At 39.4% G+C, this 12,465-nt stretch overlaps 1 protein-coding gene across 4 annotated transcripts in view; it reads right to left on the bottom strand.

The window, feature by feature from the left end:
- ENOX1 (ecto-NOX disulfide-thiol exchanger 1) overlaps positions 1-12,465 on the bottom strand; it is a 367,973-nt gene that overhangs the window by 51,012 nt on the left and 304,496 nt on the right. The gene's annotated exons all lie outside the window — the stretch shown is intronic.

The raw sequence follows: 12,465 nt of genomic DNA, 5'->3' as shown, positions 1-12,465 counted from the left end.
CAGGCTCCTGAGTTCTCTGATATCTAAGGTGGTTTTGATCCACTGTCTCAAGTTCCTAGAGGATGCTTCCTTTTCTTTATGGACAGTTACTAAATACCTGATCACCAGCATAAATAGTGCTTGGATGTCAACGATGGGTGCATAGAAATATATCTGATATTAGCAGACATAAGCAACATTATTCCTATATTGCATTTTTAAATAAATACCTCTTCCATTGTTCTTCCATGTTTCCACTAAAATAGTCTATGTCACTTGGGTTTTTAAAAGAAATCCTTTGGTAAAGCTTGAAAGCAGCTAGCTAACTAACCTGAAAAAAGTCTGAAAACAGAATTAGAATGGTATAAAAATAGTTTGGGGCAATTACAAGTTAACCAAGCCATGAACAGTTTTTTCTTTCCCCCTTCAGACATAATGTTACCAAACAATAAAGCAATTTCCACATTTTTTTGCTAATGTTAGGCACACTTACTGTGAATGTCTCAGTACCTGAAAATTTAAATTCTAAGGGCACTAATTATCCTATATGTGGAAGGGTTATTGTCATAAATGTTAGTGGGAGTTAGGGCCCACACACTGGCAGGGAGATTTATTAATTTATAAAACCTGCTTTATTCAGGTGCAGTTGCTTCTAAGTCTTTTCCTCACCATGCAGCCTATGTTCAATGCAGAGAAGCTCATTATGCCAGTTACATTCGGGATGATAGCAGATGTTCAAATTCCGTACTCAAGATAATTATCTTCAAGCTTCGTATTCACATAAAAATTGCTGGCAAACAATTAGTAAATGGAAGGAAGCTGCCAAAAAAAAAAGAAAAAAAAGAAGAAAAGAAAAAAAAGAGAAGTAGAGGAGAAGAAGAGAAGAGAAGGGGAGAGGAGAGGAGAGGAAGAGGAAGAGGAAGAGGAAGAGGAAGAGGAAGAGGAAGAGGAAGAGGAAGAGAGAGAGAGAGAGAGAGAGAGAGAGAGAAAGAAAGAAAGAAAGAAAGAAAGAAAGAAAGAAAGAAAGAAAGAGAAGTTTTGCCATAATTTAACTACGTTATCCATTTTGCCATAATTTAACTACAATTTTATCCATGCCATCCAGAACAGACAGATGTAACATCTAGGAAAGTTCTCCCTGCTTAGCAGACTTTAGCACCAGCACTGTTCTTTCCTAGGTTTACTACATGTGGCTCACCAGTAATTTATGAAGGCTTATTATTTCTTGTGTAATGAACCATCTCTTTGCAAATAGTAAAGAAGGTGTACGGAAAGGGAGGGCAGTTTACAGTTCAGCTGGGCTTAATAACAAAACGTAGCAGGCAAATGCTGTCTCTGCGGTGGACTAAGAATGCCCCAGAAAGTTGTGCTGCCAGCTCCTGTGGTGTTATGAGGAGTCTCATGATATCTGACATTTTATTTAAAGCCCTAGAGAGATCATTAACTGAGAACTGCCATTCTAAGCTTCTGGACTGGTGGCTTCCAAACTTTCTAGACTGTGGATCAGTCCTGGCTTTCTGTGTTTCACCATGCTCTCACCAATGCTGACTTTTAATTAAAAACCCTAACCAGGCAATTTAATCTCACTGTTTTAGACAGTCCTAGGAATAAAATGTAGATTACACACTACCGTCTTACAAGAGAACATTGGCTCAGGAGCTCAGTTTTGGATTATTGATCTATACCTCATGGCTGCAGAACACCCACTTGAACAGTGAAACAACTTTCCCAAAGCAGCCCGTGACTCTGTGGGAAGCCCAGGCTGGAGCAGCCCTGGACCTCATGGGAAGGACTCATGAAGGAGAGGTTTGTGGAGGACTCTCTCCCATGGGAGGGACCCTGTGGGGAAGCAGGGAAGGACTGTAAGGAATCCTTCTTCCTGAGGAGGATGGTGCGGCAAGAACCACCAGCCTGTGAACTGACTCTAAACCCCATCCCCTGTCCCCCTGTGCCGCTGGGGGGAAGGAGGGAGAGAAACCAGGAACAAAGTGATTTGGGCTCGGGAAGAAGGGAGGGGTGGGGTAACATATGCAAGCCCTGCTCTTTGTGTTGTCTGTGTCTTGTTTGTGTTTGATTAGTGTGAAATTATTATTTTTTCCCCAAGTTGAGTCTGTTTTGCCCGGGACCTTAATTGGTGAAGAACCCTCCTTGTCCTTTGTCTCAACCCAGGAGCTTTGTCCTCCTCATCCCAGTGTCTGTGTGTGTGGGGAGTTGAGTGAGCGGCCATGGGGCTGTTCCTTTGTTGTTGTGTTGGGCCCAAACCACGACATTAGTGGCGTAGTCGGCAGGATAGACAAAGAACCACGAAACCGTCCTTAAGCTCCAAAGGCATGAGTCCATCCTTTTGTTCATTTGTAATTCCCACTTGCCTGACATTTCCAGATGTTTCTGTCTTCCCTCACTCATACTTATTTTGCAGGACATTCTCCAGTCCCCTCTTACCCAGTTCTGTCCCAGGTAATTGCAGCATTAAGTGTTATGGACTTTTCCTACAAAGATGTCACATCACATTACTGAAATGCATATTTAGAATTTGGAAGAGACCACCTTGTTACCATAATATCAAAGCCTGTCACAGTTCAGGTCTATTTTACTTGACAGCATACCTTTGGAGAACAAGAATCTACATAGCTCGTAAATGATATTTTGACAGTTGCTCATTAATCTGCCCCCTTCAGATCAGTTTCTCCAGGTCACCTCTTTAAAACAAAGGGCCCTTTTTTCCTCTCATTTTTTGGGTTGCATTTCTTCTACTGACACCCATGATATGTATCAAGTGCAACTGACCTGGCATAGGAGGAGTTAGCTCTGCAGAGATTACTATGAAGCATGGTCTGCTGGGTTGGTTGCTGTGTTGCCTTTCCTGCTTGGTTCTCCTCTTGAACTAGGGGCGTAGGAAACAAGGGGTATAACTTTGATCAAAAATAGCAGCAGTTCTCAGATATTCCCAAAAATCAGTAAAAATCAGTCGTTCTCACTGCTTACTACAGTATTTGGTTTGTGATGACATAAATTTTTCAGTTGCTTATACTTTGTTTACCAATAACTGCTGCCTCAGTTAAATACAATTAATCAAGTACTGAATCTTTTTTAGAGGTTCTGAATTTTTTTCCTAACTGAGAAATAGAACTGGTACAGCCTATGGAGACTGTGCTTTAAAGATGCCAGCAAAGAGACCACTTTTTCCTCTAATCACAGTTCTTAAAAAGATGACTGTAATTTCGTAATGCTAAAAATGAACAGAGGAGATTTTAGTCTCAAGGGGGAAGGAAAATGGTCCCTCAAAAGAAAAGTGCTGGGACATGCCAAGTGGCATTGACGATCCCCTCCTATATCAGTAATGGAAAAACACTGCTTGTACTAATGGTGCTTTGCCACTGAGGGTACAGACATTTGAACTCTGCATGGCACAAAAGATGCTGATGCGTATTTGATGATTTATATGTGTTATGTTAATCTTATGTATATTGCAGAAATTGATTGTATGTATGTGTGTACATGTGATACGTAGATTATTTTGGATATTTAGATATTACTGTATATAGGTAAACCTCTGTGTAAGTGGGTTAGTGATGGTTACTTCTTAGGATTAAAAGTATTAATATGTTTTTATACAGACTTAAACCAATAAAAACTAGACTTTCCAAGACACATGGCTGCATTGCTGCTGTTGGCATTCAAACTAGGAATCACACTCAGGCCCAGTACCACCGCGACAACTTGAAAAAAATTATCTGTAGGAGTTACAAAGATGAAGAAACTGTCATTGCTCCTTGGAAACAAATGGCAGTGTGCACGTGAATCCCTCAATTTGTCACATTCATTAAGGAAGAAAGGGCTGATCTGAGTGTTTCAAATGACTGTGAATTGTTCTGATTTATAATAGGCAAATTTTGTTCATAAACAAAAAGTGCTTTCTATAAATGTGAGGCTAAACCACCTTTTTGTAAAAAATTCTGTTGCATCTTTAATTGCAGGGAAGCAATTTAGCCAGCTATCTTTCTGACCTTGTACTGGATTGGAGGGCTAAGCCAATTTTTCTTCCAAAATTGTGCATAATACTGAAATACTTGCACAGTTCCTTTGCACTTAGGAAAAAAAAAATGGATTTTGAAAATGGGAATATGCTTTTACCCCCTTTAGAAGGCATAAGCAATGATCACACAAAGCTTGTAATTTCTTAACTCTTAAATTCAGAGACAGCATTTCTTGAGCCATTTATCCCTTATGTGAGTGGCAAAGAGCTGTATCTGCAAGCCAAAACCTCCTTTTCTCCCCTCCATCCTGCCTTCAGCATACTCAGTATCTGCAAATAGTGGCCACTGTGATTCTCCACCATTTAACATGTTTAGTAGGTATTTTCTCATCTACTGAAAAATAAAGCGTGTTGCAAACGTGCAGATGACAGGGTTCTGCAGAGTTTAGTGGTACTTCCAGTCCTCAGAAACAGACAATTTCTTGAAATTTGCAAAAACTGTGCAACTTTGAAGAGATAGCTGTGAAAACCTCCTTGTACCAGACTTTCTGGGTAAGGCACTATTTAGGACTTTGCATCTGTGGGTGTTGAGCAGTAGGTGAGTGCAAACACTCCGAGCAGCAGGCAGTAGCTTATGGGATCAAGGTCTAACAGCACTGGCATCTCAAAACCTATCAACAAAACATTATGAGACAGATGACTATCTGACAGCAGAACAACATGGGGAGAGCTATTGCTTTTTGTCATGTTCTTCCTCAACTGTTTAAAGCACTCGCTTGTCTCCAGAGCTCAGACAAATTTAAGAGGGAAGACAGTCTATACCTGACACATAACAAAAAAGCAAAGAAGAAACTGGTGGTGTGAACTCGCAGCCACCCAGATCTGTGCAGAGAGATCCCTGGTTGACACGAGAGGTGGGCTCTTGGCAGTTGTAGAAGCAACTCAGCAATCACTTGATACAAGTCCTGTGAAGACATGCTTGGCACAGTTCTTGCACCCGATGAAATTTGCTGTGCATCAAATATGTGGAGGGCTGAATAAATAAACAAAAACATTGCAGACTATTTTGCCCATTGAAAGGCAAAAAAAACCAACCAAAAACCAACCAACCAAACAGAAGCCATTAGAAGTCCTAAAAAAAACCCCCTAAAAACCACAAACCAAAACACACTACCTTTCTTTTAACTTAGATGAACCCAATTTTCCTCTTTTACAGTTCTGTATGCTGGTTTTCAAGGAGTGATATGCTGGAATTAGTGCCGAAATGGAATAAAATTGTATGGTTATGGTATCGTATCTAGTTTTTCAGTCTGTAATTTCATATTCTAGAGGACTGTTCCTTTTTTTTCTCTTTTCTTTGCTGTGAATCTAAACCCAAGTAAGACTAAAAGATGACTAAACTTCATTCAAATTTTAATCCACATGGCTTTCAACGTTATGAACCAAATGCTTCAATGTATTGGTCACAAAAACACTATACTATGGATATGTGTCATTAGTAAGAAGCTTACTTTCTTGAGATGATCTTTAAGACAAAATCAAAGAGCAGGACATCATGACATTCCTTTGAATCTAAGATTCATTCACCAAAGTAAAGCTGCATCACTAACTAGTAGGAGTTCAGGCTCTGTGGCCATCCAGTTTCAAGCATGAGGTCTGCTGAACCACTGGCATGCAAACACATCATAGACTGCCAGTCAGTTGGATACAAAGGAATTAGAAGTTGCATGCCTTTGAAAGGATTGATGCTTTGGAAACTTCAACCAGCCTTGCATGTCTCATGACATAAGGATGCTCCCCAAGCCTTCAATTATGAGTTTAAAAGCTTGTACTGACATTGCAAAAGACTGCTTTCTGATAATTATCTCCTCTGACACTTTTGCAATGGCTGATGTTCCTTGCATTTAAGGGTGGATGAGGAGGTACCTGAATCTCCACCTCCAGCAATATCTGTAAGCTTCTCTAATGTGCAGGGGTGAAAAGGGTTTCTAAAAGCAACAGGGCATGAAGGGTAGCATAATTAAGAAAACATAAAACCAAGAGCTTAGTTTGAACAGTAATAAGAAATGATCTTTCATCGGAGGTCAGAAATAGGGTTTAGGCTGAAGCCACTCATGAGGGACTCTGTTCTTTATATTCTGTTCAGAATCAACCGTCTTCACTGTTACACACAGGGCTCATTCTCTTGAAGGCTAAATATGAGAGTAAGAGCACAAAAGCTTTAAATTGGAGAGGGCACTATAAGGAAGGTCACTTTATAGAAAGCATGAAGTGTAATTTGAAGAAGAATGCTAATACCAGCTATATCAGATTGAGAGGAAGCTGAAAACAGCATATGTTCTAATATTGTCTTTTATTGATTTTGCTGCCAACATCCCACTTCAACAATGTTACAGCTGCACTTCAGGGTTCTTAATGGAGGGGGATGGAGAAAATCAATACACAGAGCTTGCTTCTGCTCCCATTGAAGTCAATGCAAGTTTCATTATTAACAGCAATGAGTACAGGACAGAGTTCAGATTGTTTTGTCACGTTGTGTTTGTTTTTTCTTTCCCTTATTATTTAACCTCCTAAGGGGTAAAGTGTACTGTTATTCTATGTCTTAGAAAAGTCCCATTTAAATTGGGCAATGCCCTATCAAACTGCATTCAGAAATTATGCCCTCCTTTATGAAACCTAATGAAAAATTACAACCTGTATCCTGAACTGGGAAAGTTATAATAAAAGATATAGAATTTGAAAGAAATTCTAATAACAAAATAATTTCTTTCTTAACAATATTTTAATTGAGACATAAAGCCGAAAAAAACCCACCACAGTTCAGTCACAGCTGTTACTGATTTGTAAAAGATTACTTTCAATGTGCATTGTTTGCTCTACTACAAGTAGAGGGATGCACCCAAACTTATTTTCACTACTATTTTAATGTTATTTACACAAAATGAAATATGCTAAAATTATCTCCAAAAATTATAAGCATCATCCTCATTCCAACAACATGCTGTTAATTTTGTTCCAGCATGAGTGCAAAACATATTTTAACATGCTGTCAAAATGAGATACTAAGAATGTCAATAAAATGACACTAAAATAAATGTAAATTTAGATTGCTGTCACAAGTGGCTGCTTGGTTTTGTGAAGATGTTAGGTTGCTATAGCATTTTCCATAGCAACTTTGCATCTTATTACATAAATAATCCCTTAGTGTCCTTAAAGCTTACTAAAAACAGGATTAAATCTATTCTCATATGTAATGATCCCACATAAAATCTTATCAGTATGAAATACCCAGAAAACATGATAAAATGTAATCTAGATAATAGTATTTCAGGCAGTTGAAAAGCATCAAAGTGCAACAGACTTGTTTTGTAGTAAACGGAACATCCTCCTAAAGACCATATTAGGAAAATGCCTTTGAAGTGTCTGTTTTCTCTAAAAACTGAAAATTAGGTTAACCCCTTCACTGCTGTTTCCACAGGATGAGCACACACCTTCATCCCAAAACCAATGTGTTGTGCATGATCCAGACGAACTGGCACAGTACCCAGGACAGGATGAGGTTGTTTTTATTCTCCAGGGAAGACAGACTTGGCAGCTACCTTCAGTCCTGATTAATTTAGGCATTTCTGCTAAATTCAGCTGCACAAGACCCATTATTAGAGCCAAATGGACTTAAAACCAGGAGCATAAAATTAGGCCCCTGCCTACGTGCTTCCTGAATTTCAACCTATTTTTGTAAAAGCTGTGGAAAAAATGGAATGCATTTTAAGGCACAAAATTGGAGTCTGCTTGATGATAACAGCTCTGAACTGGCATGCTTTGAAAGACACTAGAGCAGACTTTTCCTAGCATAGAGGGAGCAATCATCTTGTGCTGCTTTCTAGTGATCACCCCCAATGGTCCCAGGCAGCAAAGCTGATTGTCTACTGTGTCCAGAGCATTTCCATTCAAAGGGATGTTACTTGCAGAGCTCAAAAGGGTTGTTCAGCTGTCTTCTCCAGACAGAGCGTATGTTGTGTCAGTGTGGTGACAATTCAGTGCGGTGACAATTCAGTGCTTTGTATTTAAAACGTTATTTTATTCAAGATTGCTTATAAAACCTTGTTAGGAGCTTCTGTTAACAGGGTTTTTTTTTTCCTCTTCATATGTCTTTGTATCTTTATTGTCACAGGGCTGATTATGACACCAGCTGCTGATGGCTTTGAAATGGTATTGATTTATTTGAGGGAAAAAAGCAATGTTACCCCATTAATTTTTAAAGTAAATACATTTTTCTTATTTTACATTAGCTTTATCAACAAGTGTTTAAAAGGAAAATGGGTAAATTATGGGCTTGCTAAATAACAGGATCATTTCATCAATATCTGATGCTGAAAAGCTATGGGATGGAGAGGTAATGACAGAAAAATAAATGAGACTTTTGTTTGTAACAAAATCTCCCTAAAACCCAAAAGATTAGATATACAAGAAAGAAAGGGAGAAATATCTGATGCCTGGGATCAGGAGAAGGAAGATCTGACATGAGATCTGCTGTGACACTGGGCCACAGTATCACAGGAAGAACAAAGCTCAGCTCCACACAGCTAGGGCTCAGTAGTTTCTATTAAAACTTGTAACAAGCTATATAATGCTTTCCTACCAGTTTAATCCAGCTATAAAACACAGTTTCCATTCCACGTGTATATCTCTGCATTCACACAAGCCTCAGAGAAAGCAAAAAGAGGATTGCATTGCAAAGAAAAGATGAATAAGCATCACACAGATCACTTCAGTATTGTGTCAGGCTTTCCTTCAAGACTTGCAAGGCTTGCAACTTTCAAGGTAGACTTATGAACAATATCACAAGGCCTGTTTTATGCTGTGTGCACCAGGGTGCAGTTCTGAAATACTGATTTTCACAAGGACTTACAATCTTCTGTGAGATGGACTACTATTCAGCCTGTGGCAAGTGACTATGGCAAGTGGCTCAGCTGATGCTGGAAACAGGACAAGTCAGTTCAGGAGAGCACTTAAAGATCCAGGCTACTGTTTAAGACAGAAAGAACTTCAGTGTTTAAATTTGGTACCTACTTTGGATATGTTTGAAAATCCTGCCACAGAAGATGTCTGTCCTCACTTGGAGGGCAGTGTAAAATCTTATGTGCTCAAGCTGTGCTTACAGTACCTAACTTGCAATTTATTATTTGCACACAGTCCCCGAGAATTCATAAAGCTACTTCACCACAGGTAATACAAAGGTGTTGAAATTATCCAGGAGCCAAATGGGCTTTTGTAAGTCTGTTTCTCTGGAGAGAGCCTTACAGTGAGGTGCTTATCACCTATGCAGACAGCATAGGCAGTGGGTGAATGAAAGGAACAATCATTGCCTCCATTTAATAGTAGGGAATTGAGATAACACAAATTCATTGATTAATCCAGGTGGGGGGTTTGTAGAAGAGCTGGGATTTGGCCCAAAGCTCTGGAATCCCAGTCAAAAGCCTTAAGCACATGACCATCCTTCCCACAGCCCCTCTTCAAGCACAGTGCAACTTTCTTTTCTGTGGTGCCAGCCACAGTCTCTCACTGGAGTTGAGCTGCTAGAATTAATGGCACATCGCCGAGAACTGCAAAAGGAAGAGATTAACCCACCTCCCCTTAAAGGAAAATTACAGGTGCCTTCTAGGCATAAACCAATCTCCAGCTCTTTTCTACAACATGCAGCTTCACTTCACTAATTCTTAAAATTACTTTGGAGGCTTTTAGATGTGGATCCTCACTCCTGGTGTCAGCAGGTGGGAGACAGAACATCCATAAATCCTGATTGTTCTGAAGATTTTCATATATCCTCTAGACTCCAGCGCTGAATCTCTATTTTTTTCCCCTGAGCTAATGCTTCAGTAGCTGCACGTTGACTTTCAAATGTATTAACTGAGTTGCCAATCATCATTATTATTTTTTTCTAAGCAATCTCTCAGCTTTACTACAGCAATCCCCTTGTCCCTTTCAAACATGAAAATCCACATTGCAGAAAAATCACAGTTTAAAGGCTAAATTTTGGAAAAAGGCACCATTTTAAAGGAATAGCTGATCCCACAGGTGAGATACTCTCAGTCTCAGGTCAGCCTTTTACCAGTGCTTTTTTACATCTTTGTCAGTGACATGGACAGTGGGATGGAGCGCACCCTCAGCAAGTTTGCTGAGGACACCAAGCTGTGTGGTGTGGTTGACACCCTAGAAGGAAGGGAGGCCATCCAGACGGACCTCGACAAGCTTGAGAGATGGGCCCATGCCAGCCTCATGAAGTTCAACAAGGCCGAGTGCAAGGTCCTGCACCTGGGTTGGGTAACATTGCTCTGAAACCTGAAGTCCAGCAAGTCCTGATAAGTCTTTAGGCACTGAAGTCTTCTGCATAGCCTCAGGGCTTAAATGAGTCACATTGTGTTTTCAAATGTCAGGGCTGGAATCCATTTTTTTTTTTTTTTTTTTTTTTTTTTTTCCGCAGGTTGATGAGTAAGTTTCTCTTCAGATAGGCTAGAGGAGAGTTTTCATTCTAACCAGTCTAGCTGTAAAGAAATGTGACACACTCAGCACCATGCTATCTCGATGCTCACAGAGTGGAGCTATTTCTGGATAAAAAAGGTTTGAGTTAATGGAATACATTACACTGGGAGACTGCTAAAACTACAATTTACCAGGACAGAAAGAGGTCTTAGGATCCATTCTAAACTGTTGAATTAATTGAGCCTTCTTGTGCTAAGGGTGATTTAACTAGATGAACTGGTGAAAGAAGACCAGACACAGGTGTTGGAACCTCAGGCAATCTCTGTCACTTGTTGCAGCTTTGGGGATGGTAAACAGCCAGGAGTGTTGTTCCCCCTGTTGGGTGGGGTAGGGTGAAAAATAACATTCTCAGGAAAATTGCTGGGATGGCAGAACAGGCAGACCAGAGCTCTGGAACAATCCAAATCAATTCATCACATCTCGTTGCTTCAGTCGCTTTTAGATTTAGACTTTTAAGCCTTTATGTGTGCATGCTGTCCTTGAATGAAGAGGCACATAATCTTCTTTGTGTTATTCAAGCTTTGAGGCTCTCATTGTTAAGCATTTAGACAAAAAATTTAAGAAAATAGGTTAAAAATAAAGAAAGTGCCAATGTTTTCTTGCTGTGCAGAATTGTTCCTTGTGGTACAAGATTCTTTAAAAGACATTCTTTGTTGAAGAGAGGATACTGTGAATACAAATACCCAATATCTCCAGTGAGATAAAGAGGTGGTTCTGAAATGACATACTCAAAAAGAAAGTAAAAAAGGAAAAGAGAAGGTGACTTATACAAAAAGTAATTTAAAAAAATGCTAAATAAGGAAAGATCACTTTTCTGTACATAAAAATGAAAAAAAAAAATTCTCTCACTTTCTTTTACTTTACCAGTGTTTTATACCAAATAACTTTGTTGATATAACCCCAAGTTCCCCTTATTGTCAACAATAGAAGACTCAAATTCACTTGCTTCAGTTGAGAGTGTAATGTTGGAATAAGAAAGCTATAAAATTAATTTTAGAACTGGATGGCTTTATGCATGTAGCAGGCTAGACCAATTGCACTAAGATCAAGAGGATGATGAATGGTACAATGGACAATGATGGACAAATACTCATATGAATTAAATTTGATTCAGTATGCAACATGGTACTGGGTTTGCTAATGTTATCACTGAGGGACTCAAGTTCCCACATTATAACAATACAAATAAACTGAAGTTGTTTGGAAAGGAATGCTGTAGAAATCTCAGATATCAAAACACCTGATAGAAATGTCCCTTTTCATGGAAGAAAACAAAAAACTCTTTCCTATTTGTGATGTTACAAATAGAAAGACCAGCATAGCTCTCTCCTAAGCATTCTTATGTTAAATCTAGCCAAACTGATGACAGTTCAAAAAATCATTACTCCTTCTCTGGAGGGCAGAGTGCGGGTATTTCTGGCTCTACCTTCCTCTTGCTGATTCTAATTACTTCCCTCTGTAAGAGTGGAGACAGTCAAGGTGAAATGATTAGACATTCATAAAAATCTCTGACTGCTAGCGGTGCTTTGTCTGCAGAGACCCACATTCTCAGTTCCGAACATTTGCTCACGATGTCTGGAAAATTAAAACCCACACCATTAGTCAAGCAAAAATGAAGGCTGCCCTTTAGAGGTTTTATTGTTTCATTTTTCTACCAGGAAAAACATTAAGTCTCCTCTCAAGAGAGATGTTGTAGGAACGGCCTCCTCTGAGGTCCCTTCCAACCCCTAACATTCTGTGATTCTGTAATTCCGTTGTAGTAAAAAGTTATTTGCTAGAATGACTCTCCTTCCTTTGGTCTTTATATCTGGAGCCATTTGACCTCACACAGGATCTTGTTACACAAGGAGCCAAAGCCTCTATGTAGGCTTCTATTCACACTTTTGAGCAGGCTTACAAGGACTTGAAATCATCGAATGGATTAAATGTTTTCCTTTCTTAACATGGTGCATATATTCAAACACCTAGAT

The sequence above is a fragment of the Apus apus genome, chromosome 1 (genome assembly GCF_020740795.1).
Source record: "Apus apus isolate bApuApu2 chromosome 1, bApuApu2.pri.cur, whole genome shotgun sequence".
Lineage (NCBI taxonomy): Eukaryota > Metazoa > Chordata > Aves > Apodiformes > Apodidae > Apus > Apus apus.
The sequence above is the reverse complement of the archived record's forward strand: the minus strand, read 5'-3'. Positions and strand labels throughout refer to the sequence as shown.